This window comes from Camellia sinensis, chromosome 1, assembly GCF_055761805.1.
Source record: "Camellia sinensis isolate YWXY chromosome 1, ASM5576180v1, whole genome shotgun sequence".
Taxonomy (NCBI): Eukaryota; Viridiplantae; Streptophyta; class Magnoliopsida; order Ericales; family Theaceae; genus Camellia; species Camellia sinensis.
In genome coordinates, this window is record NC_138961.1 from 116,117,786 (window position 1) to 116,141,615 (window position 23,830).

Below are 23,830 nucleotides of genomic sequence, written 5' to 3' on the forward strand. Positions count from 1 at the left end.
TTGAGGAACTCATCATCTTTCTGTTTTTGCTTGATTTCATCAACAATTGCCGGCTCGGCTGTAATAGCGGCTATCAATCCGCCCTGTTCACACACTACCACTTCAATTTCAGACTTTTCAAAGTCTTGCAAAATCTCCCTTTGTTCAGTAAGCAAACAAGCCATACTCCATGTTGATTTTCTGCTCAAGGCATCCGCCACTGTATTAGCTTTCCCGGGATGATCCTGAATCTCTAGATCGTAGTCCTTTATCAGTTCTAGCCATCTTCTCTGACGCATATTCAACTCTTTCTGCGTGAAGAAGTATTTCAGGCTCTTATGATCCGTGTAAACTTCACATTTTGCTCCATACAGATAATGCCGCCAAATTTTCAAGGCAAAAACAACTGCGGCCAGTTCTAGGTCGTGCGTTGGATAGTTCTTCTCGTGTGGCCTCAACTGTCGGGAGGCGTAAGCAATAACCTTTCCGTTCTGCATTAACACACAACCCAAACCCTTATAAGATGCATCACTGAAAATCACAAAATTTTCCGTACCTGAAGGTAGTGTCAAAATTGGTGCAGTGGTCAATCTTGTCTTCAATTCCTGAAAGGCTGATTCTCTTTCACTATTCCACTCAAACGGTTGTCTTTTACGTGTCAATTGGGTAAGAGGTACTGCTAATTTCGAAAAGTCCTTCACAAACCTCCTGTAGTACCCAGCTAAGCCCATGAAACTGCGAACTTCTGTCACATTGGTCGGTGTAGGCCAATTCACAATTGCCTCTATCTTCTGCGGGTCCACTGAAATTCCTTCCTTATTGATCACGTGCCCTAAGAAAATAACCTCATCCAACCAAAACTCACATTTCTTTAATTTAGCAAATATTTTTCTTTCCCGAAGTATTTGTAAAACAGTCTTCAAATGTTGTTCATGTTCAAGTCTATCTTTAGAGTATATCAAAATATCATCGATGAAGACTACAACAAACTCATCAAGGTAGGTTTTAAAAATTCTATTCATTAAGTCCATAAATGCTGCCAGAGCATTAGTCACTCCAAACGGCATAACAAGAAACTCAAAATGACCATACCTCGTTCTGAATGCGGTTTTCTCGACATCCTCTGCCTTAACTTTCAACTGATGATACCCGGATCTCAAATCGATCTTAGAAAACACTTGGGATCCCTGCAACTGGTCAAATAAGTCATCAATACGGGGTAAGGGATATTTGTTCTTTATCGTTACCTTGTTCAACTCCCGGTAATCAATGCACAGGCGCAAGGTACCATCCTTTTTCTTTACAAATAACACTGGTGCACCCCAAGGCGAAGTGCTAGGCCGGATAAACCCTTTATCAAGAAGGTCTTGCAATTGTTCCTTTAATTCTTTCATTTCAGCAGTAGCCATTCTGTAGGGAGCCTTAGAAATAGGCTAGGTGCCTGGCATAGTTTCAATGGTAAACTCGATCTCCCTGTCTACCAATTGCCCTGGTAATTCATTCGGAAACACATCCGGAAATTCTCTAACAATAGGAATATTATTCAATTCAACATTCTCAGATTGTTCAGACAACACATAGCACAAATAACCCTGGCACCCTTTCCTAATCAGTTTACATGCTTTCATTGCGGATATCAAATATGGTGGAGGCACTACCCCATTACCCACAAACACAATCTCTTTCCGTTCCGGTAGGTTAAATACAACCCTTTTCGTCATGCAGTCTATGGTGGCACAATACTTGGTCAACCAATCCATGCCCAAAATTACATCGAAATGTCTAAAGTTCAAAGGTAACAAATCTACATATAGGGTAGCATCCTCAATATGCATGTCACAAAACCGATATATATAATCACATAACACCGATTCCCCCGATGGAGCAGACACACACAACAAATATGGCAATAGCTCTAGGGGTCTATTCAGTCTAGATGCAAACGTATATGTCACAAATGAGTGCGTTGATCCAGAATCAATTAATACAAAGGCGTCTTGATTACATATTGAAATAGTACCTGAAACAACGGCATTGGCATTCCGTGTATCGCTCGGAACAAGTGCAAAGACTCTCCCCTGTCTCACTGTGTCCCCAGTAGTAGCAGATCTCAAAATATTTCCCGGCTTTGGAGCTGATGCAGTTGAACTAGCTGCGAGTTTCCCATTGTTCTGATTACATTCTCGGGCTATGTGCCCTTGCTTTTCACATTTAAAACAGGCTCCTGATGCACGGTAACAGACTCCACGGTGCCTTTTGCCACAATTATTGCACATGGGAGCTGTGTCTCGGGAAGAACTCGAAGTATTTGAGGAGCCCGTATTTTGCTTTTTCGAAAATTTCTTCCTCGAAAAGAAGCCTTGTCTTTTGTTGCCTTTCCATTCTGTTACTGGCTTAGCTTGTCTGGCTATATTAGCCTCTGATATGATGGCTCTGTCAAGCACCCCAATATAGGTTTCCAATTTCAGGACATTCACCCTCTCTAGGATGTCATTGCGGAGCCCACCTTCAAAATGTCTTGCCTTCTTATAATCAGTGTCAATCACGTGTGGGGCAAACCTGGCCAACTCAGTGAATTTGGCCTCATACTCCGCTACAGTCATGCTGTCTTGCTTGAGTTCCATGAACTCCGCCACTTTCCTATCCCGGACACACTGCGGGAAGTACTTGTCATAGAAGATTTCTAAAAATTTCACCCAATCAACATCTCTGTGGTTCTCTCTCATCAACATCCACCATCTCTCGCTTCATCTTCTAGCATAAAAGTGGCTAGAAGCACTTTCTGAGTCTCCGAACAGGGGAACACTTCGAATAATTTCTCAATGCCGAGGACCCACGCTTCGGCTTTCAACGGATCTAATCCCCCGTGAAACTGTGGTGGTTTCATTTTCTTGAATTCCTTAGTGAGAGCTATAATCCGGTCATCATTCTGATGATCTGGCACAGGTGGTGCCGGAGGTGGAGGTGGCGGGTGTGGTTGCTGCCACTGTTGTTGCCACTCCTGTTGCTGCCTCAAAGCTTCTGCCATTTCTTGGATCAGTCTTTCCATTCTGTCTAGTCTGGCAGTAGAAGATTCCTCTAACTCATCACCTCTGGTTCTCACCATCTGATTAAACTTGCATTATATTTTACACAAAAGATACACGAGTATGCATACACTAAGAGGCACACATTTCCAGATAATTTGCAGTGCAAGTAGTTCACAACTTACACATATAATTATTCCTAACAAAACATTTAAGCATATAATCAATGCTTCCAAACTCATATTTATAAATGCAGCCTAGATCTTATCTAGACGCTTATTGCTCTTTTGGACAAGTGTGTGAGTTATTAACTTGTGCTCTGATACCACTCTATCACGACCCGAACCCGCCCCTATGGGTTAAGGGCATGACCGGCCAGTAATCCTGTGATTACCTACGGCCTCAGACCGAAATAAGATGACTTGTCAGAGTAAAGGGGCCAAACGGAAGCAAAAATTAAAACTTTGTCCATAGAGCCGTGCTTATATGCACATCAACAGACCATACTCAGATACGTTAATAACCCACATCAAAAGTACAGTTTCAAAAAATTCATTACAGACAGGATCATCCAAAACGAGTCAACCTATGACAGACTATATACAGATATACATAAAGTCCTTGCCGACAAGACCAAATATAAAATACATGGCAAGGAGGCAAGGATAGGTCTCAAGAGTGAGACGCAAGGCTGACTTCCCCAAAACATGGATTTTTCCTAGCAGACTTCACTGGGGCTGGGTTTGAACATCCCTTGGCTCACCTACAAACACATGAATGAGCGTGAGCGATAGCCCAGTGAATAATATCAAATACAAAAGTCATATAAACAATATGTAGAGCAATATACTCCAAACGGCCTTGGGCCCAATTCATATTCCTACTTAACATATGTACATTTATACAAGGTTCAGATCGAGTGACTGTAGTTCTAAACATATTGGCCTTTGGCCCATTCTGATTTCCATCTACGTCAAAACGGCCTTCGGCCCATTCATTCATGTCAAAACGGCCTTCGGCCCATTCATTCATGTCAAAATGGCCTTTGGCCCATTCACCTGTGTCAAAACGGCCTTCGGCCCATTCATTTATATCAAAACGGCCTTTGGCCCATTCATTTATATCAAAACGACCTTTGGTCCAATTATTATTTCAAAACGGCCTTTGGCCCATTCATTTATATCAAAACGACCTTTGGTCCAATTATTATTTCAAAACGGCCTTTGGCCCATTCATTTATATCAAAACGACCTTTGGTCCAAGTATTCATTCATGTCAGACCTTTGTCCATAATCCCAATTAGCAACTCATAAAGCTTATAAGGGAATACACAATTGGACATTGATAAGCTTTCAAGTATTGATATTACTCACAGTGATCGGCTTGTGGATTTGCCCTGGAACTTGACCCTACACATTTCATGAACACAAAGGGTCACTAACAGTTCAATCCGTTCTTTAATTCACATATCTCTCTTTAGGCTTAATTCACATTTCATTTGCTCATTTATAATGCTTAACATATGCCTAAGAGTGCTTACAAGTGAAAGAGAACGGAAAACAGAACACAGAATGCATGAACGAAATTTCAGAAAACAGGGTCCCCGCTCGAGCGTCAACTTACCCGCTCGAGCGGACCCTTAAGGCCTGCAAAAGTACTGGTTGCATGAAAAATACGCTCGAGCGTTAAATAGGGCGCTCGAGCGGAAGTCCTGTTAAAACAGCTCCCACGCTCGAGCGTTAATTACCCCGCTCGAGCGGACATCAAGTCTGCAAAAAGGTACTGGGAGCCCGCATTTCCCGCTCGAGCGTCAGGTTCCCCGCTCGAGCGGACCTCAAAATTCTGGAAAACCCAGAACTATGTTCCTGAGCTTCATTTCGACTTTCAACCAACAATTCATGCATGTTATGGCCCAAATTACACATTTACACATGCTAACATGCTACTAATACAAGATTACAACATCAGGAAGCTCAATTTCATGATTTATCTACATGCATGTCCCAAAATATCTCAAACCCATCACCAACATGCTCAAATTCAAACATTCAAGACTTATACCCCCATGTCTTGTACATGCATGCCCATTTTGACTTCACATTCATCCCAAATAATGCAATTAGTGCTCATTGCTATAAGATTCAACAAAGACATGCTTGCATGTGGGATTACACTACCAATCTTTCACAATTTCACAAATTACATGCTAGATTTTGTGACTCCATAGGAATTCTCTACATGCATGCACATATCAAGCCTCAATTTCAATAAAACCAGCTCAAATCATGCTATTGATCACCACAACTCTTGAACACACAAGATTACACATTAACTCATGGATTCAAGAATCAATGCTTACCTAGAGGCTCAATTCTTTCAATTTATGGTCAAGTCTAGAGTTGCCTTCAAGACTTCCAAGATTTAAGAGCAAAACTTTGATTTCCTCCCCTCTCTCTCTCTAGTTCGGGTCTCTCCTCCTCTAGAGAGTTTAATCAGCCCTAAAAATGAAATAAAAGGAGGGAGTTGAATGCATAAGGGTCCCATATAACCCCACTAAGCCCCATTAAGTTAATATTACATATTGGAGCACCAATTCGTTAATTAATCAATTTAATCTGGCCCGAATCAGTCTTTCAATTAAATTTCACCGTAGGCTCTAAAAATTATGCCAATCACAATGGCGTAATCAATTTCGGGTTCTGTGGCCGATAAGGCCCTCAATTAAGTTTCCAAAGCTAATTATTCAAACAGATATCCCTACGGTGAACAGATAAAACTTCAAAATCACATAATGGCACACAAAATCATGGTAAACACATAATCATACTCAAATTAAGGACCAATTAGAATATTACGGAATAGGGGTATCACAGTCTTCCCCCCTTTAGGAAGTTTGGTCCTCCAAACTCAATTTACCTTCGTCGGGAAACAAATGTGGATAGCGTAGACGCATTTCCTCCTCTTTTTCCCATGTAGCATCTGTCCCATAGTGTTCTTTCCATTCCACTTTCACCATTGGAATGGATTTGTTTCTCAATTCTTTCACTTGTCGGTCAACAATTCTTTCCGGCCATTCAGCATATTCCATATTTTCATCAATAGCAACCCGGTGATAATCAATCACATGTAACGGGTCTCGGAGGTAACCCCTCAACATCGACACATGAAACACATTATGGATTTGCTCGAATCTCGGTGGCAAAGCAACTCTGTAGGCAACTGGACCAAGCCTTTCCAAAATCTGAAACGGCCCAATGTAACGGGGCGACAGCTTGCCCTTTTTCCCAAATCTGACTTGGCCTTTCATCGGAGAAACACGGATGAACACATGGTCGCCGGCCTCATACTCAAGAGGTCTTCTCCGAACGTCTGCATAATTCTTCTGTCGGTCTTGAGCTGTTTTGAGTCTTTGCCGAACAGTTTTGATCTTTTCAGAGGTGTCTTGTACAATTTCAGGCCCAAGCAAAGCTCTGTCCCCGACCTCTGTCCAACAAATAGGTGATCTACACCTCCTACCATACAAAGCCTCGTATGGTGCCATACCGATGCTGGAGTGGAAGCTATTATTATAAGCAAATTCTGCGAGTGGCAAGTAATCTTCCCAACTCCCCTGAAAATCCAAAGCACACATGCGAAGCATATCTTCCAAAGTCTGTATCGTTCGTTCTGACTGTCCATCTGTCTGTGGGTGGAATGCAGTGCTGAACCTTAATTCTGTTCCCATAGCTTCCTGCAAACTCTTCCACAATCTAGATACAAATTTTGGATCCCTATCCGACACAATGGACACCGGAACTCCGTGTAAACGGACAATTTCATCAACATAAATAGTAGCCAACCTGTAAGCAGTAAATGTAGTTTTGACAGGCAGAAAATGTACAGATTTAGTCAGTCTATCAACTACAACCCAAACAGAATCCATACCTCGGGAAGTCCGAGGTAGGCCAACAACGAAATCCATAGTCACATGTTCCCACTTCCATTCAGGAATAGGGAGAGGTTGAAGTAGACCGCCTGGTTTCTGATGTTCAGCCTTAACTTGCTGACACGGTAGGCACTTGGACACATATTCTGCAATTTCTTTCTTCATTTTAGGCCACCAATAGGTTTGTTTCAAATCCCGATACATTTTATTGTTACCCGGATGCATAGCAAATACGGATCTGTGGGCTTCATCCAAAATCCTCTTCTTTAGTTTCGGAATGTCCGGGACACATATTCGGTTCCGAAATCTCAACATTTCGTTCCAAATACTGAATTCTGCTTTCGGGCTTGCTTCAAATTCGTTAATCACCTTTTTGAGGAACTCATCATCTTTCTGTTTTTGCTTGATTTCATCAACAATTGCCGGCTCGGCTGTAATAGCGGCTATCAATCCGCCCTGTTCACACACTACCACTTCAATTTTATACTTTTCAAAGTCTTGCAAAATCTCCCTTTGTTCAGTAAGCAAACAAGCCATACTCCATGTTGATTTTCTGCTCAAGGCATCCGCCACTGTATTAGCTTTCCCGGGATGATCCTGAATCTCTAGATCGTAGTCCTTTATCAGTTCTAGCCATCTTCTCTGACGCATATTCAACTCTTTCTGCGTGAAGAAGTATTTCAGGCTCTTATGATCCGTGTAAACTTCACATTTTGCTCCATACAGATAATGCCGCCAAATTTTCAAGGCAAAAACAACTGCGGCTAGTTCTAGGTCGTGCGTTGGATAGTTCTTCTCGTGTGGCCTCAACTGTCGGGAGGCGTAAGCAATAACCTTTCCGTTCTGCATTAACACACAACCCAAACCCTTATAAGATGCATCACTGAAAATCACAAAATTTTCCGTACCTGAAGGTAGTGTCAAAATTGGTGCAGTGGTCAATCTTGTCTTCAATTCCTGAAAGGCTGATTCTCTTTCACTATTCCACTCAAACGGTTGTCTTTTACGTGTCAATTGGGTAAGAGGTACTGCTAATTTCGAAAAGTCCTTCACAAACCTCCTGTAGTACCCAGCTAAGCCCATGAAACTGCGAACTTCTGTCACATTGGTCGGTGTAGGCCAATTCACAATTGCCTCTATCTTCTGCGGGTCCACTGAAATTCCTTCCTTATTGATCATGTGCCCTAAGAAAATAACCTCATCCAACCAAAACTCACATTTCTTTAATTTAGCAAATAGTTTTCTTTCCCGAAGTATTTGTAAAACAGTCTTCAAATGTTGTTCATGTTCAAGTCTATCTTTAGAGTATATCAAAATATCATCGATGAAGACTACAACAAACTCATCAAGGTAGGTTTTAAAAATTCTATTCATTAAGTCCATAAATGCTGCCGGAGCATTAGTCACTCCAAACGGCATAACAAGAAACTCAAAATGACCATACCTCGTTCTGAATGCGGTTTTCTCGACATCCTCTGCCTTAACTTTCAACTGATGATACCCGGATCTCAAATCGATCTTAGAAAACACTTGGGATCCCTGCAACTGGTCAAATAAGTCATCAATACGGGGTAAGGGATATTTGTTCTTTATCGTTACCTTGTTCAACTCCCGGTAATCAATGCACAGGCGCAAGGTACCATCCTTTTTCTTTACAAATAACACTGGTGCACCCCAAGGCGAAGTGCTAGGCCGGATAAACCCTTTATCAAGAAGGTCTTGCAATTGTTCCTTTAATTCTTTCATTTCAGCAGTAGCCATTCTGTAGGGAGCCTTAGAAATAGGCTAGGTGCCTGGCATAGTTTCAATGGTAAACTCGATCTCCCTGTCTACCAATTGCCCTGGTAATTCATTCGGAAACACATCCGGAAATTCTCTAACAATAGGAATATTATTCAATTCAACATTCTCAGATTGTTCAGACAACACATAGCACAAATAACCCTGGCACCCTTTCCTAATCAGTTTACATGCTTTCATTGCGGATATCAAATATGGTGGAGGCACTACCCCATTACCCACAAACACAATCTCTTTCCGTTCCGGTAGGTTAAATACAACCCTTTTCGTCATGCAGTCTATGGTGGCACAATACTTGGTCAACCAATCCATGCCCAAAATTACATCGAAATGTCTAAAGTTCAAAGGTAACAAATCTACATATAGGGTAGCATCCTCAATATGCATGTCACAAAACCGATATATATAATCACATAACACCGATTCCCCCGATGGAGCAGACACACACAACAAATATGGCAATAGCTCTAGGGGTCTATTCAGTCTAGATGCAAACGTATATGTCACAAATGAGTGCGTTGATCCAGAATCAATTAATACAAAGGCGTCTTGATTACATATTGAAATAGTACCTGAAACAACGGCATTGGCATTCCGTGTATCGCTCGGAACAAGTGCAAAGACTCTCCCCTGTCTCACTGTGTCCCCAGTAGTAGCAGATCTCAAAATATTTCCCGGCTTTGGAGCTGATGCAGTTGAACTAGCTGCGAGTTTCCCATTGTTCTGATTACATTCTCGGGCTATGTGCCCTTGCTTTTCACATTTAAAACAGGCTCCTGATGCACGGTAACAGACTCCACGGTGCCTTTTGCCACAATTATTGCACATGGGAGCTGTGTCTCGGGAAGAACTCGAAGTATTTGAGGAGCCCGTATTTTGCTTTTTCGAAAATTTCTTCCTCGAAAAGAAGCCTTGTCTTTTGTTGCCTTTCCATTCTGTTACTGGCTTAGCTTGTCTGGCTATATTAGCCTCTGATATGATGGCTCTGTCAAGCACCCCAATGTAGGTTTCCAATTTCAGGACATTCACCCTCTCTAGGATGTCATTGCGGAGCCCACCTTCAAAATGTCTTGCCTTCTTATAATCAGTGTCAATCACGTGTGGGGCAAACCTGGCCAACTCAGTGAATTTGGCCTCATACTCCGCTACAGTCATGCTGTCTTGCTTGAGTTCCATGAACTCCGCCACTTTCCTATCCCGGACACACTGCGGGAAGTACTTGTCATAGAAGATTTCTAAAAATTTCACCCAATCAACATCTCTGTGGTTCTCTCTCATCAACATCCACCATCTCTCGCTTCATCTTCTAGCATAAAAGTGGCTAGAAGCACTTTCTGAGTCTCCGAACAGGGGAACACTTCGAATAATTTCTCAATGCCGAGGACCCACGCTTCGGCTTTCAACGGATCTAATCCCCCGTGAAACTGTGGTGGTTTCATTTTCTTGAATTCCTTAGTGAGAGCTATAATCCGGTCATCATTCTGATGATCTGGCACAGGTGGTGCCGGAGGTGGAGGTGGCGGGTGTGGTTGCTGCCACTGTTGTTGCCACTCCTGTTGCTGCCTCAAAGCTTCTGCCATTTCTTGGATCAGTCTTTCCATTCTGTCTAGTCTGGCAGTAGAAGATTCCTCTAACTCATCACCTCTGGTTCTCACCATCTGATTAAACTTGCATTATATTTTACACAAAAGATACACGAGTATGCATACACTAAGAGGCACACATTTCCAGATAATTTGCAGTGCAAGTAGTTCACAACTTACACATATAATTATTCCTAACAAAACATTTAAGCATATAATCAATGCTTCCAAACTCATATTTATAAATGCAGCCTAGATCTTATCTAGACGCTTATTGCTCTTTTGGACAAGTGTGTGAGTTATTAACTTGTGCTCTGATACCACTCTGTCACGACCCGAACCCGCCCCTATGGGTTAAGGGCATGACCGGCCAGTAATCCTGTGATTACCTACGGCCTCAGACCGAAATAAGATGACTTGTCAGAGTAAAGGGGCCAAACGGAAGCAAAAATTAAAACTTTGTCCATAGAGCCGTGCTTATATGCACATCAACAGACCATACTCAGATACGTTAATAACCCACATCAAAAGTACAGTTTCACAAAATTCATTACAGACAGGATCATCCAAAACGAGTCAACCTATGACAGACTATATACAGATATACATAAAGTCCTTGCCGACAAGACCAAATATAAAATACATGGCAAGGAGGCAAGGATAGGTCTCAAGAGTGAGACGCAAGGCTGACTTCCCCAAAACATGGATTTTTCCTAGCAGACTTCACTGGGGCTGGGTTTGAACTTCCCTTGGCTCACCTACAAACACATGAATGAGCGTGAGCGATAGCCCAGTGAATAATATCAAATACAAAAGTCATATAAACAATATGTAGAGCAATATACTCCAAACGGCCTTGGGCCCAATTCATATTCCTACTTAACATATGTACATTTATACAAGGTTCAGATCGAGTGACTGTAGTTCTAAACATATTGGCCTTTGGCCCATTCTGATTTCCATCTACGTCAAAACGGCCTTCGGCCCATTCATTCATGTCAAAACGGCCTTCGGCCCATTCATTCATGTCAAAATGGCCTTTGGCCCATTCACCTGTGTCAAAACGGCCTTCGGCCCATTCATTTATATCAAAACGGCCTTTGGCCCATTCATTTATATCAAAACGACCTTTGGTCCAATTATTATTTCAAAACGGCCTTTGGCCCATTCATTTATATCAAAACGACCTTTGGTCCAATTATTATTTCAAAACGGCCTTTGGCCCATTCATTTATATCAAAACGACCTTTGGTCCAAGTATTCATTCATGTCAGACCTTTGTCCATAATCCCAATTAGCAACTCATAAAGCTTATAAGGGAATACACAATTGGACATTGATAAGCTTTCAAGTATTGATATTACTCACAGTGATCGGCTTGTGGATTTGCCCTGGAACTTGACCCTACACATTTCATGAACACAAAGGGTCACTAACAGTTCAATCCGTTCTTTAATTCACATATCTCTCTTTAGGCTTAATTCACATTTCATTTGCTCATTTATAATGCTTAACATATGCCTAAGAGTGCTTACAAGTGAAAGAGAACGGAAAACAGAACACAGAATGCATGAACGAAATTTCAGAAAACAGGGTCCCCGCTCGAGCGTCAACTTACCCGCTCGAGCGGACCCTTAAGGCCTGCAAAAGTACTGGTTGCATGAAAAATACGCTCGAGCGTTAAATAGGGCGCTCGAGCGGAAGTCCTGTTAAAACAGCTCCCACGCTCGAGCGTTAATTACCCCGCTCGAGCGGACATCAAGTCTGCAAAAAGGTACTGGGAGCCCGCATTTCCCGCTCGAGCGTCAGGTTCCCCGCTCGAGCGGACCTCAAAATTCTGGAAAACCCAGAACTGTGTTCCTGAGCTTCATTTCGACTTTCAACCAACAATTCATGCATGTTATGGCCCAAATTACACATTTACACATGCTAACATGCTACTAATACAAGATTACAACATCAGGAAGCTCAATTTCATGATTTATCTACATGCATGTCCCAAAATATCTCAAACCCATCACCAACATGCTCAAATTCAAACATTCAAGACTTATACCCCCATGTCTTGTACATGCATGCCCATTTTGACTTCACATTCATCCCAAATAATGCAATTAGTGCTCATTGCTATAAGATTCAACAAAGACATGCTTGCATGTGGGATTACACTACCAATCTTTCACAATTTCACAAATTACATGCTAGATTTTGTGACTCCATAGGAATTCTCTACATGCATGCACATATCAAGCCTCAATTTCAATAAAACCAGCTCAAATCATGCTATTGATCACCACAACTCTTGAACACACAAGATTACACATTAACTCATGGATTCAAGAATCAATGCTTACCTAGAGGCTCAATTCTTTCAATTTATGGTCAAGTCTAGAGTTGCCTTCAAGACTTCCAAGATTTAAGAGCAAAACTTTGATTTCCTCCCCTCTCTCTCTCTAGTTCGGGTCTCTCCTCCTCTAGAGAGTTTAATCAGCCCTAAAAATGAAATAAAAGGAGGGAGTTGAATGCATAAGGGTCCCATATAACCCCACTAAGCCCCATTAAGTTAATATTACATATTGGAGCACCAATTCGTTAATTAATCAATTTAATCTGGCCCGAATCAGTCTTTCAATTAAATTTCACCGTAGGCTCTAAAAATTATGCCAATCACAATGGCGTAATCAATTTCGGGTTCTGTGGCCGATAAGGCCCTCAATTAAGTTTCCAAAGCTAATTATTCAAACAGATATCCCTACGGTGAACAGATAAAACTTCAAAATCACATAATGGCACACAAAATCATGGTAAACACATAATCATACTCAAATTAAGGACCAATTAGAATATTACGGAATAGGGGTATCACAGTCTTCCCCCCTTTAGGAAGTTTGGTCCTCCAAACTCAATTTACCTTCGTCGGGAAACAAATGTGGATAGCGTAGACGCATTTCCTCCTCTTTTTCCCATGTAGCATCTGTCCCATAGTGTTCTTTCCATTCCACTTTCACCATTGGAATGGATTTGTTTCTCAATTCTTTCACTTGTCGGTCAACAATTCTTTCCGGCCATTCAGCATATTCCATATTTTCATCAATAGCAACCCGGTGATAATCAATCACATGTAACGGGTCTCGGAGGTAACCCCTCAACATCGACACATGAAACACATTATGGATTTGCTCGAATCTCGGTGGCAAAGCAACTCTGTAGGCAACTGGACCAAGCCTTTCCAAAATCTGAAACGGCCCAATGTAACGGGGCGACAGCTTGCCCTTTTTCCCAAATCTGACTTGGCCTTTCATCGGAGAAACACGGATGAACACATGGTCGCCGGCCTCATACTCAAGAGGTCTTCTCCGAACGTCTGCATAATTCTTCTGTCGGTCTTGAGCTGTTTTGAGTCTTTGCCGAACAGTTTTGATCTTTTCAGAGGTGTCTTGTACAATTTCAGGCCCAAGCAAAGCTCTGTCCCCGACCTCTGTCCAACAAATAGGTGATCTACACCTCCTACCATACAAAGCCTCGTATGGTGCCATACCGATGCTGGAGTGGAAGCTATTATTATAAGCAAATTCTGCGAGTGGCAAGTAATCTTCCCAACTCCCCTGAAAATCCAAAGCACACATGCGAAGCATATCTTCCAAAGTCTGTATCGTTCGTTCTGACTGTCCATCTGTCTGTGGGTGGAATGCAGTGCTGAACCTTAATTCTGTTCCCATAGCTTCCTGCAAACTCTTCCACAATCTAGATACAAATTTCGGATCCCTATCCGACACAATGGACACCGGAACTCCGTGTAAACGGACAATTTCATCAACATAAATAGTAGCCAACCTGTAAGCAGTAAATGTAGTTTTGACAGGCAGAAAATGTGCAGATTTAGTCAGTCTATCAACTACAACCCAAACAGAATCCATACCTCGGGAAGTCCGAGGTAGGCCAACAACGAAATCCATAGTCACATGTTCCCACTTCCATTCAGGAATAGGGAGAGGTTGAAGTAGACCGCCTGGTTTCTGATGTTCAGCCTTAACTTGCTGACACGGTAGGCACTTGGACACATATTCTGCAATTTCTTTCTTCATTTTAGGCCACCAATAGGTTTGTTTCAAATCCCGATACATTTTATTGTTACCCGGATGCATAGCAAATACGGATCTGTGGGCTTCATCCAAAATCCTCTTCTTTAGTTCCGGAATGTCCGGGACACATATTCGGTTCCGAAATCTCAACATTTCGTTCCAAATACTGAATTCTGCTTTCGGGCTTGCTTCAAATTCGTTAATCACCTTTTTGAGGAACTCATCATCTTTCTGTTTTTGCTTGATTTCATCAACAATTGCCGGCTCGGCTGTAATAGCGGCTATCAATCCGCCCTGTTCACACACTACCACTTCAATTTTATACTTTTCAAAGTCTTGCAAAATCTCCCTTTGTTCAGTAAGCAAACAAGCCATACTCCATGTTGATTTTCTGCTCAAGGCATCCGCCACTGTATTAGCTTTCCCGGGATGATCCTGAATCTCTAGATCGTAGTCCTTTATCAGTTCTAGCCATCTTCTCTGACGCATATTCAACTCTTTCTGCGTGAAGAAGTATTTCAGGCTCTTATGATCCGTGTAAACTTCACATTTTGCTCCATACAGATAATGCCGCCAAATTTTCAAGGCAAAAACAACTGCGGCCAGTTGTAGGTCGTGCGTTGGATAGTTCTTCTCGTGTGGCCTCAACTGTCGGGAGGCGTAAGCAATAACCTTTCCGTTCTGCATTAACACACAACCCAAACCCTTATAAGATGCATCATTGAAAATCACAAAATTTTCCGTACCTGAAGGTAGTGTCAAAATTGGTGCAGTGGTCAATCTTGTCTTCAATTCCTGAAAGGCTGATTCTCTTTCACTATTCCACTCAAACGGTTGTCTTTTACGTGTCAATTGGGTAAGAGGTACTGCTAATTTCGAAAAGTCCTTCACAAACCTCCTGTAGTACCCAGCTAAGCCCATGAAACTGCGAACTTCTGTCACATTGGTCGGTGTAGGCCAATTCACAATTGCCTCTATCTTCTGCGGGTCCACTGAAATTCCTTCCTTATTGATCACGTGCCCTAAGAAAATAACCTCATCCAACCAAAACTCACATTTCTTTAATTTAGCAAATAGTTTTCTTTCCCGAAGTATTTGTAAAACAGTCTTCAAATGTTGTTCATGTTCAAGTCTATCTTTAGAGTATATCAAAATATCATCGATGAAGACTACAACAAACTCATCAAGGTAGGTTTTAAAAATTCTATTCATTAAGTCCATAAATGCTGCCGGAGCATTAGTCACTCCAAACGGCATAACAAGAAACTCAAAATGACCATACCTCGTTCTGAATGCGGTTTTCTCGACATCCTCTGCCTTAACTTTCAACTGATGATACCCGGATCTCAAATCGATCTTAGAAAACACTTGGGATCCCTGCAACTGGTCAAATAAGTCATCAATACGGGGTAAGGGATATTTGTTCTTTATCGTTACCTTGTTCAACTCCCGGTAATCAATGCACAGGCGCAAGGTACCATCCTTTTTCTTTACAAATAACACTGGTGCACCCCAAGGCGAAGTGCTAGGCCGGATAAACCCTTTATCAAGAAGGTCTTGCAATTGTTCCTTTAATTCTTTCATTTCAGCAGTAGCCATTCTGTAGGGAGCCTTAGAAATAGGCTAGGTGCCTGGCATAGTTTCAATGGTAAACTCGATCTCCCTGTCTACCAATTGCCCTGGTAATTCATTCGGAAACACATCCGGAAATTCTCTAACAATAGGAATATTATTCAATTCAACATTCTCAGATTGTTCAGACAACACATAGCACAAATAACCCTGGCACCCTTTCCTAATCAGTTTACATGCTTTCATTGCGGATATCAAATATGGTGGAGGCACTACCCCATTACCCACAAACACAATCTCTTTCCGTTCCGGTAGGTTAAATACAACCCTTTTCGTCATGCAGTCTATGGTGGCACAATACTTGGTCAACCAATCCATGCCCAAAATTACATCGAAATGTCTAAAGTTCAAAGGTAACAAATCTACATATAGGGTAGCATCCTCAATATGCATGTCACAAAACCGATATATATAATCACATAACACCGATTCCCCCGATGGAGCAGACACACACAACAAATATGGCAATAGCTCTAGGGGTCTATTCAGTCTAGATGCAAACGTATATGTCACAAATGAGTGCGTTGATCCCGAATCAATTAATACAAAGGCGTCTTGATTACATATTGAAATAGTACCTGAAACAACGGCATTGGCATTCCGTGTATCGCTCGGAACAAGTGCAAAGACTCTCCCCTGTCTCACTGTGTCCCCAGTAGTAGCAGATCTCAAAATATTTCCCGGCTTTGGAGCTGATGCAGTTGAACTAGCTGCGAGTTTCCCATTGTTCTGATTACATTCTCGGGCTATGTGCCCTTGCTTTTCACATTTAAAACAGGCTCCTGATGCACGGTAACAGACTCCACGGTGCCTTTTGCCACAATTATTGCACATGGGAGCTGTGTCTCGGGAAGAACTCGAAGTATTTGAGGAGCCCGTATTTTGCTTTTTCGAAAATTTCTTCCTCGAAAAGAAGCCTTGTCTTTTGTTGCCTTTCCATTCTGTTACTGGCTTAGCTTGTCTGGCTATATTAGCCTCTGATATGATGGCTCTGTCAAGCACCCCAATGTAGGTTTCCAATTTCAGGACATTCACCCTCTCTAGGATGTCATTGCGGAGCCCACCTTCAAAATGTCTTGCCTTCTTATAATCAGTGTCAATCACGTGTGGGGCAAACCTGGCCAACTCAGTGAATTTGGCCTCATACTCCGCTACAGTCATGCTGTCTTGCTTGAGTTCCATGAACTCCGCCACTTTCCTATCCCGGACACACTGCGGGAAGTACTTGTCATAGAAGATTTCTAAAAATTTCACCCAATCAACATCTCTGTGGTTCTCTCTCATCAACATCCACCATCTCTCGCTTCATCTTCTAGCATAAAAGTGGCTAGAAGCACTTTCTGAGTCTCCGAACAGGGGAACACTTCGAATAATTTCTCAATGCCGAGGACCCACGCTTCGGCTTTCAACGGATCTAATCCCCCGTGAAACTGTGGTGGTTTCATTTTCTTGAATTCCTTAGTGAGAGCTATAATCCGGTCATCATTCTGATGATCTGGCACAGGTGGTGCCGGAGGTGGAGGTGGCGGGTGTGGTTGCTGCCACTGTTGTTGCCACTCCTGTTGCTGCCTCAAAGCTTCTGCCATTTCTTGGATCAGTCTTTCCATTCTGTCTAGTCTGGCAGTAGAAGATTCCTCTAACTCATCACCTCTGGTTCTCACCATCTGATTAAACTTGCATTATATTTTACACAAAAGATACACGAGTATGCATACACTAAGAGGCACACATTTCCAGATAATTTGCAGTGCAAGTAGTTCACAACTTACACATATAATTATTCCTAACAAAACATTTAAGCATATAATCAATGCTTCCAAACTCATATTTATAAATGCAGCCTAGATCTTATCTAGACGCTTATTGCTCTTTTGGACAAGTGTGTGAGTTATTAACTTGTGCTCTGATACCACTCTGTCACGACCCGAACCCGCCCCTATGGGTTAAGGGCATGACCGGCCAGTAATCCTGTGATTACCTACGGCCTCAGACCGAAATAAGATGACTTGTCAGAGTAAAGGGGCCAAACGGAAGCAAAAATTAAAACTTTGTCCATAGAGCCGTGCTTATATGCACATCAACAGACCATACTCAGATACGTTAATAACCCACATCAAAAGTACAGTTTCACAAAATTCATTACAGACAGGATCATCCAAAACGAGTCAACCTATGACAGACTATATACAGATATACATAAAGTCCTTGCTGACAAGACCAAATATAAAATACATGGCAAGGAGGCAAGGATAGGTCTCAAGAGTGAGACGCAAGGCTGACTTCCCCAAAACTTGGATTTTTCCTAGCAGACTTCACTGGGGCTGGGTTTGAACTTCCCTTGGCTCACCTACAAACACATGAATGAGCGTGAGCGATAGCCCAGTGAATAATATCAAATACAAAAGTCATATAAACAATATGTAGAGCAATATACTCCAAACGGCCTTGGGCCCAATTCATATTCATACTTAACATATGTACATTTATACAAGGTTCAGATCGAGTGACTGTAGTTCTAAACATATTGGCCTTTGGCCCATTCTGATTTCCATCTACGTCAAAACGGCCTTCGGCCTATTCATTCATGTCAAAATGGCCTTTGGCCCATTCACCTGTGTCAAAACGGCCTTCGGCCCATTCATTTATATCAAAACGGCCTTTGGCCCATTCATTTATATCAAAACGACCTTTGGTCCAATTATTATTTCAAAACGGCCTTTGGCCCATTCATTTATATCAAAACGACCTTTGGTCCAATTATTATTTCAAAACGGCCTTTGGCCCATTCATTTATATCAAAACGACCTTTGGTCCAAGTATTCATTCATGTCAGACCTTTGTCCATAATCCCAATTAGCAACTCATAAAGCTTATAAGGGAATACACAATTGGACATTGATAAGCTTTCAAGTATTGATATTACTCACAGTGATCGGCTTGTGGATTTGCCCTGGAACTTGACCCTACACATTTCATGAACACAAAGGGTCACTAACAGTTCAATCCGTTCTTTAATTCACATATCTCTCTTTAGGCTTAATTCACATTTCATTTGCTCATTTATAATGCTTAACATATGCCTAAGAGTGCTTACAAGTGAAAGAGAACGGAAAACAGAACACAGAATGCATGAACGAAATTTCAGAAAACAGGGTCCCCGCTCGAGCGTCAACTTACCCGCTCGAGCGGACCCTTAAGGCCTGCAAAAGTACTGGTTGCATGAAAAATACGCTCGAGCGTTAAATAGGGCGCTCGAGCGGAAGTCCTGTTAAAACAGCTCCCACGCTCGAGCGTTAATTACCCCGCTCGAGCGGACATCAAGTCTGCAAAAAGGTACTGGGAGCCCGCATTTCCCGCTCGAGCGTCAGGTTCCCCGCTCGAGCGGACCTCAAAATTCTGGAAAACCCAGAACTGTGTTCCTGAGCTTCATTTCGACTTTCAACCAACAATTCATGCATGTTATGGCCCAAATTACACATTTACACATGCTAACATGCTACTAATACAAGATTACAACATCAGGAAGCTCAATTTCATGATTTATCTACATGCATGTCCCAAAATATCTCAAACCCATCACCAACATGCTCAAATTCAAACATTCAAGACTTATACCCCCATGTCTTGTACATGCATGCCCATTTTGACTTCACATTCATCCCAAATAATGCAATTAGTGCTCATTGCTATAAGATTCAACAAAGACATGCTTGCATGTGGGATTACACTACCAATCTTTCACAATTTCACAAATTACATGCTAGATTTTGTGACTCCATAGGAATTCTCTACATGCATGCACATATCAAGCCTCAATTTCAATAAAACCAGCTCAAATCATGCTATTGATCACCACAACTCTTGAACACACAAGATTACACATTAACTCATGGATTCAAGAATCAATGCTTACCTAGAGGCTCAATTCTTTCAATTTATGGTCAAGTCTAGAGTTGCCTTCAAGACTTCCAAGATTTAAGAGCAAAACTTTGATTTCCTCCCCTCTCTCTCTCTAGTTCGGGTCTCTCCTCCTCTAGAGAGTTTAATCAGCCCTAAAAATGAAATAAAAGGAGGGAGTTGAATGCATAAGGGTCCCATATAACCCCACTAAGCCCCATTAAGTTAATATTACATATTGGAGCACCAATTCGTTAATTAATCAATTTAATTTGGCCCGAATAAGTCTTTCAATTAAATTTCACCGTAGGCTCTAAAAATTATGCCAATCACAATGGCGTAATCAATTTCGGGTTCTGTGGCCGATAAGGCCCTCAATTAAGTTTCCAAAGCTAATTATTCAAACAGATATCCCTACGGTGAATAGATAAAACTTCAAAATCACATAATGGCACACAAAATCATGGTAAACACATAATCATACTCAAATTAAGGACCAATTAGAATATTACGGAATAGGGGTATCACAGCCACACGGTGGGTCGGGGGCTATTTTGAATTTTCACCCCTGAAACTCCCATTTCGACTAACTTTAAGGAGTATTCGGCTCTAACTCCCAATCTACGGGTCTGAATTACATTCTGTCAGTTGTCACAAGTCCTATATGTCATGGGGAAGCTGCCAGTGAGAGTCACATGATGGTTCGGGGGCTGTTTTGAATTTTCACCCTCGAAACGCCCTTTTCAACTAAGTTTAGGGCGTATTCTGCTCTAACTCCCAACCTACGGGTCCAAATTACATACCATCAGTTGTCACAAGTCCTATTTGTCATGGGGAAACTATCTGTGAGAGCCAGATGGTGGTTCGGGGGCTGTTTTGAATTTTTGTCCCTGAAACGCCCTTTTTTGACTAAGTTTAGGGCGTATTCGGCTCTAACTCCTAACTTACTAGTCCGAATTACATTCCATTAGTTGTCACAAATCCTATTTGTCATGGAGAAGCTACCCATGAGAGTCACATGGTGATTCGGGGGCTATTTTCAATTTTTGCCCCCCGAAACGCCCTTTTTCGACTAAGTTTAGGGCGCATTCGACTCTAACTCCCAACCTACGGGTTCGAATTACATTCCGTCAGTTGTCACAAGTCCTAAATGTCATGGGGAAGCTGCCCATGAGAGCCACACACTAGTTCATGTGCTGTTTTAGATTTTTGCCCCCGGAAAGCCTTTTTTCGAGTAAGTTTAAGGCGTATTCAGCTCTAACTCCCAACCTACGGGTCCGAATTACATTCTGTCAGTTGTCACAAGTCCTATTTGTCTTTAGGAAACTGTTCGTGAGAGCCACATGGTGGTTTGGGGGCTGTTTTGAATTTTTGCCCCGAAACACCCTTTTTCGACTAAGTTTAGGGCGTTTTCGGCTTGTTATCAAAATAATTGTGGAGATATTGCAAAAAGGACAAGGCCTTATGGAAAAATTTGTTTGCTCTAAATATGAATCTATTGTTGGGAGATGGATGCCATTCTTGGAAGATATTAGCAGAGTTTCAAGAGTATGGGGTGACATTCTTTCGTTTAGAAACAAATATATCCACTGTCCATGTCAAACTAATTTTATTATTCATGAGGCACTGAGGAACACTTTACTCATAACATAATAATTAAGCACTCAAGTAGTCTTCTCCTAGTAGTTGGGATTTCTGCTTGTGTCTATTTATGAAAATGGAAATGAATTTTAATAAACAAAATTAGACCAATGTTATTGCACATCAAAATTAGAAGTAGAGTTTACTCATTAGAAGCATACCTCATGTCCTATCTAAGCAACTGAAGCAATCACTGTTCCTACTAATGCATTTGAGAACTTTCTATAAATATCTAACTTGACACAACTTCTTTTTGCCTGGATAGAGAGAAATATCATTATACAAAGTCTGAGAATGAAAATAGTAAAGTTGCTCTAATGGAAAAATAATTTAATGTTGCAACTAATTAGTTTCCCAAATTCTACCTATCCCCATGAAAATGGTACTAAAGAAGCCTTCTTGATGATGTTAACAAAGCTTTATTTTGTCTCGTGAGTCCTTTTGCAAATATAGTGTGATGGTTAGCATCTATATTTAGTAGGCCACTGTTTCAACTAGAGAAGTTTAAAATTTTTAAAATTTTACACTTAATAATGGGGAACTTGCACTACAAGAAAAAACACTTTTGGCAACCACCTATTTTGAGTTGGTCGCAAATGTCCACTTTCTGCAACTAAATTTTTTTTGGTCGCTGATGTGTATGTTTCGCAACCCACAATTTTTTGGTGGCTAATAGCTAATTTTTGGCGACCAAATACAAATTTGGTCTCAAAAGGTCATCTTTTGGTGACCAAAAGATAAGTTGGTGACAAATGACTTAACTATTGGCAACTAACTACAAATTTGGTTGCGGAAGATCACCTTTTGGCGATCAAAAAATAAGTTGGTCGCGAATGACTTAACTATTGGTGACCAACTACAAATTTGGTCGCGGAATATCACCTTTTGGCGACCAAAAAATAAGTTGGTCACAGAAAGTTATGATGGGATAGATTAAAAAAAAAAAAAGGGTACTACTGTAATTACATTCTATTTTTCTGTTTGGGCATTGAAGGTTTTATGAAATAATATATAACTCAATTTTTATGGGTTATATATTTTCTCTGCCAAATGTGAACAACAAGCATGTTAATAGCAGAGTGGATTGGGCGCATGGGCAGAGTGGATTGGGTACATGGAGAGTGACTCCTTGGTCAGGAGTTCAACTCCCAGGCAGCGCAAAAGAATATTTTTCTTTGGGTGAAGGCGTTGACTTTTGGTGACCAACTATAACTTTGGTCACTAAAAGTTACCTTTTGGCTAATATGGATTGGACTTTCCGCGACCAATTATTTGGTCGCCAATGGTCCCTTTTAGCGACCAACTAAGGCATTGGATGAAGACATATTTGTAAGATCCTAAAAATGAACAAGGAAAAGTACCAAAGCAGCGCATGTAAATGCTAGTCATATCCATTAATCAATGGGAGCCAAATCAAATGATATAGAAAATATATAGATATCAATATAGCCTTTTAAAGAAAAAAAGTAGTCTCAAAACTTGATATATTGTTTTTATATGTTGTAGATGTCAATACAGTTTTTTAAGTTTGAGGCGTTTTTGGCTCTTACTCTCAACCTACAAGTGCAAATTACATTTTGTCTATTGTCACAGGTCCTATTTGTGATAGGGAAGCTGTTCGTGAGAGCCACACGGTGGTTCGGTAGTTGTTTCGTAGTTTCGCCCCCTTAATGCCCTTTTTCGGTTAAGTCTGAGGTGTTTTTGGCTCTAACTCCCAACCTACAAGTTCAAATTACATTCCGTCTATTGTCACAGGTCCTATTTGTGATGGGAAAGCTGTTCATGACAGCCACACGGTGATTTGGGGGCAGTTTCATAGTTTCGCTCTCTTAACGCCCTTTTTTAGTTAAGTTTAAGGCATTTTTGGCTCTAACTCCCAACCTACAAATGAAAATTACATTATATCTATTTTCACAGGTCTAATTTGTGATGGGGAAGCTGTTTGTGATAGCCACATGGTGGTTTGGGAGCTATTTCGTAGTTTCGCCCCCTTAACGCCTTTTTTCGGTTAAGTTTGAGGCGTTTTAGGCTCCAACTCCCAACCTACAAGTGCAAATTACATTCCGTTTGTTGTCACAAGTCCGATTTGTGATGGGGCAGCTGTACATGACAGCTACATGGTGGTTCAGGGGCAGTTTCATAGTTTTGCCCCCTTAACACCCTTTTTTGGTTAAGTTTGAGGCATTTTTGGCTCTAACTCCCAACCTACAAGTGCAAATTACATTCTGTCTATTGTCACAGGTCCTATTTGTGATGGGGAAGCTG

The 23,830-nt window shown here is 41.4% G+C and overlaps 1 protein-coding gene across 2 annotated transcripts in view; it reads right to left on the reverse strand.

Annotated features, from left to right (window-relative positions):
- The window catches only part of LOC114280926 (phytyl ester synthase 1, chloroplastic-like), a 32,264-nt gene that overhangs the window by 5,598 nt on the left and 2,836 nt on the right, over positions 1-23,830 (reverse strand). Inside the window, exon 4 of one of the 2 annotated variants that reach the window (XR_014337666.1) lies at positions 21,727-21,822. The exons of the other annotated variant lie outside the window; for it this stretch is intronic. The gene's annotated coding sequence lies outside the window, so the exon portion shown is untranslated. The remainder of the gene's footprint in view (positions 1-21,726; positions 21,823-23,830) is intronic. 2 annotated transcript variants of the gene reach the window in all.